The sequence below is a fragment of the Grammomys surdaster genome, unplaced genomic scaffold (genome assembly GCF_004785775.1).
Source record: "Grammomys surdaster isolate TR1022 unplaced genomic scaffold, NIH_TR_1.0 63, whole genome shotgun sequence".
NCBI lineage: Eukaryota > Metazoa > Chordata > Mammalia > Rodentia > Muridae > Grammomys > Grammomys surdaster.
The window spans coordinates 29,391,074-29,395,623 of NW_021604565.1; positions in this window are offsets into that span (position 1 = coordinate 29,391,074).

Here is a 4,550-nt window from a genome sequence, read left to right on the forward strand (position 1 = left end):
TCTCTCTCTCTCTCTCTCTCTCTCTCTCTCTCTCTCTCTCTCTCTCTCTTTCTTACAAGAGTCGTTTATACTGTCTCTGTCTTCAGACATAACAGAAGAGAGCATCAGAGTTCATTACAGATGGTTGTAAGCTTCCATGTGATTGCTGGGATTTGAACTTAGGAGCTCTGGAAGAGCAGTCAGTGCTCTTAACCACTGATCCATCTTTCTTTTAGAAACGTACCCAATGGGGAACTCACCATGTTTCACAGAAAAGTTCCAAATTCATGGTCACAAGATGACCCTATATGAAATCAGCAGGTTTGAAAACAAAACAAAAAGATAATTGTGGGAAAGTATAGGGAAGACAAAGGATGAGGAGGATGCAGGGAAGATAAGAAAATATGAAAATGAGACAAAATGCCTCACATCCAAGTAAAAAGTCAACAAAGGATGGATTTATTCACTAAGGAAAAATATGAACTGTGAATCTTGTCATATTGTAACTTAAAATTTCTGACGACAAGTCACCGCATCATAAAAGCATCAGGCAGCTTGCTAGGTAGTGGCCATCATCATGTGGGAGAAGGAACATGCCCACTTGTCATCCAGAGGCCTAGGAAGTGGTTTTAGATTGGTTTTGGCAACCATGCAATGGTTTTGGATAAGATTCTGTTATGAAAGCTAAATATAAGTTGTGATTGCATGCTATAAGAATGCTCTGTGTTCACTGGCTGTTCAACCCCCCCACCCCGCCAAACCCACACTAAGATCCTGCAGAAAAATTAATGTCACAGGCAATTTAAAAAGAGAAGGCTAAATGTTGACTACTGAAAATATGTAAATGGCCTTGGATTTTCATTCTGTAGACTAGCAACACCATGCTTTGGTACTAGACAATGTTAAGTTCAGCTTGGTGGAGGTACAGGTCTTAGATGGTTTTCAACAAATTAAATGTTTGTAATAGAGGGTAAGAATGTGCTGGAGTACCCAGAATACATGATTTAAAAGCTGAAGAGATATGCCATATTTGTGAATTCCAATTTTCAATTTGAGAGTTAACATTAGTGAGTCTATCAACCCTTAGGAAAAAAATCAAGTGAAATTCAATAACTAATAATGGCAACTGAGTGAGAGATAAAAGACCAGATATACATGAAAAGTTCCATAGAAATTCTTTGTTCTCCTTAATTTCAACCAAAATTAACATCATAATAAAATAACAAGATAGATGTTTTTCAAAGCAATGATAATATATCATCAACATTCATGATCATCAAAAAATAGTTTCTGGTGTATAATCAATAATCAATTAATGTCAATATGCTGAGTAAAGATGTTATTGAATGACCAACACAAAATTCATGTGTCACATTCAAAGTACTTACATAATTATATTTTGCTTTGATATAAGTTTATTTACATATATATATATATATATATATATATATATATATATATATATAATAAAAGACTCAGTGCTAATTATTTCATGCTTCTTAGGAGAGCAAACTGAGTATATTATATAGTTGGTTAAATAAGAGAAAAAGTGATTTGCACAAATGTTTGTTATAAGAATTCAAAATATAATAACAATGGACTATTTTTATAATAGAATGAGAAGAACAGAATTGTCTATTTTACTTAAATAGAGTTCAAGTGTATTTTGTTGTCCAAATACATTGCAAATAGTGTCTCTAATGATAATCTGTGAAGAAATTACACATTCAGACTCAAATTATTTCTACACAGCTGTAAGGTTTGTTTTTTTTTTTTTTGTACCACTTAAAAATATAGATCTTGGGCCTTACAAAGACAGGTGACATACCAAATTTAGTGTGTTTGTTTACCTCAACTAGTGACTTATCTACATTTGCTGGATTTGAGAAAATAATCCAATTTATTTGTTTATTTTATATCTATCTCTTGGTGTATTGGAAACCTTTCATGGAACAAAAGACTGTATTTATTTGCAGCATAGAACATCCCAGAAAAGCCTCAACATTTGAACATTTTAGACATTTTCTTTGTTTTGAAGTAATCCTTTAATGTCAGGATTGCTCTCAGAAGAAAGAGAAAAAAAGAAGAAAGAAAAGGAAAAGGGAAACACGAATCTTAGTATCTTCTTAGTTAACTTGTTAGCTTCACCATTCAACTGAGTTTGACTTTGCAAGACTGGGCTAGAGGACAAGGGCAGCACAAGAGCTTTCCTTTCTCCCTATGGGATAAAAATACAATGACAGGGTCGGAGTCCCAAAACACTGCCAAGTACACTGGATGCTCACATTGGAAGCTACATATTAATGTCTTTGGTTGGAAATGCTTGAGCTGCTTCTGTGCTCCCTACTGGGTTTCCAGGTTCCTCCTCCTTCCTCCCTCAGAAACTGTGAGGTTTTCAACTCTGTTATCCTTACCTCCTTGTCCCCATGTCTCTACTTCTGTGTCTTATCCTTACTCTTTGTGCCTTTACCACCTGACCTCACCTATTTTCTTGTTGTCACTGCCTAGGTTGGTGGTTAGCCACAGAGAATCTGGAATCATTTTGTCTTACTTTCTTGTTGCTATGATTAAATACTCTTAAAAGAACTAATAGGGGAGAACGCTTTTAATTTGGCTCACAGTTTCCAAGGAAGAAGGTATATCATGGAGGGGAATACAAGGTGTCTTAGTTAGGGTTTTATTGCTGTGAAGATACACTATGACTATGTCAACTGTTATAAAGAAAAAAGTGTTTAATAATTATATAATTAATATAATATATAATAAGAGAATTAATTAAATTAATATATAAATAATAGTTACATAATAATTTAATTGGGGTAGCTTACAGTTTCAGGGGCTTAGATTATTATCATTATGGCAGGAAACATGGTGTCATGTAGGCAGACATGGTGCTAGAGAAGGAACTGAGAGTTCTATATCTTGATTGTAGGCAGCAGAAGGATACTATGAGCCACAATAGGCATAGCTCAAACTTATGAGACCTCAAAGACCACCCCTTAGTGACACACTTCTTCCAATAAGGCTGCATCTACTCCAACAAGGGCACACCTCCTAATAGTGCTACTCCCTATGGGCCAAGCATTCAAATACATGAATTACGGTGGGAGGGCATAAGTATTCAAATGAGCATACCTGGAAACAGGAAGACAAAATGAAATGGCAGGTGCATGAGCCTGGCAATTCACATGGTATCCATACACAGGAATCAGAGGGTATTAAAAAGCGATACTCGTTTCTGAAACCTCAAGGCCAGTCCCCAGTGATTCACTTCCTCCAGAAAGACTCTATCCCCTAAAGATTCCACCGTCTTCCCAAATAGCATCACCATTGTGGACTAAGTGTTTAAACACATGAACCTATGGGAGACATGTTATGTTTAAAATGAAATACATTTTACTTGGGACAAAGTCTGACTTTGTTAGTCCCTGTCTGTATTCTGTTTCTTATCTTTGAAATAATGTAGTAGCCACACCTACTTTGTAAGAAAAATTTAAGGAGTAAATGAAAATGAAACATTAAAGTGAGTCTTTAGAATAGTGACTGTTATTGAGTAAGCACTCAATAAATACAAGGCCTTAACCAATGTTTAAATATAAAGTGGTAAATGTACAATAGCAACACAAAGGACTGCTAACACAGAATATTTACTATGTTGAATACAAAAGTGGACTTACATAGGTTTCAGGACAACTCCATAGATGGGATGATATTATTAGCCTCCTTTGTTAAACAAATGAGAGAGCTGGGCAAGGGAGAAAGACAGAGACAGAGACACAGAGACAGAGAAACAGAGAGAAGACTATAAATGTAACATACCTGATCAGGATCACCAGAAGTTAGGCAGATAAGCCAGGAGACATATTGCATTTTGGCTTTCAATGCCTCAGCAGCTTTAGCCCCACCCACCTTTTATATACCCCAGGTTTACTTATGTTAGATTCTCAGAACCTACATTCTTTCACTTCATTCATACTTCAGACCCATGACCTGACTGTACTTCATTATGTATCACCTAGACTAGATTCGCTTCTTCCTCTCTTTCCACTCAACCTAAATTATTCATGGCCTAGTCCTATAATTCTCCCTAAACGATGCTATTAAACCCATCTCTCCCTTTTCTTTTCATTAGACCAACTTACTCTAAACTCAGAAGAACTCAATTGTCCACTCATTCTTTGTGAACACCACAACAGGAAAAAATGTTGTTGAAAATCTGGATTCCACTAGTTTGCCTCATCATCCATTTCTGGAAAATGGACATCTGTTCTTCAGAGACAAGCATGCTTTCCATTTATCGACCTTTCACACATCTCCACTGTATGTAGAGATGTCCTGATCATAGCAATGAAGCTTTTAGAACAGAAGACAGATGCAACTGGATGTGCTCTACTTAGCTGTCTGGCTACAAACTCAATTAATCTTTCAGCACATGTAGTTGGCCGATGACTTACTCATCTGATTAACAGGACAGACCTACTTTCAGTCATAAGAATAAACCATTTTACCAGGATTTAAGATATCGGGTATATTAGTTTCTCAAGGACTTAATTCCTCGTTGCCAAAATTTC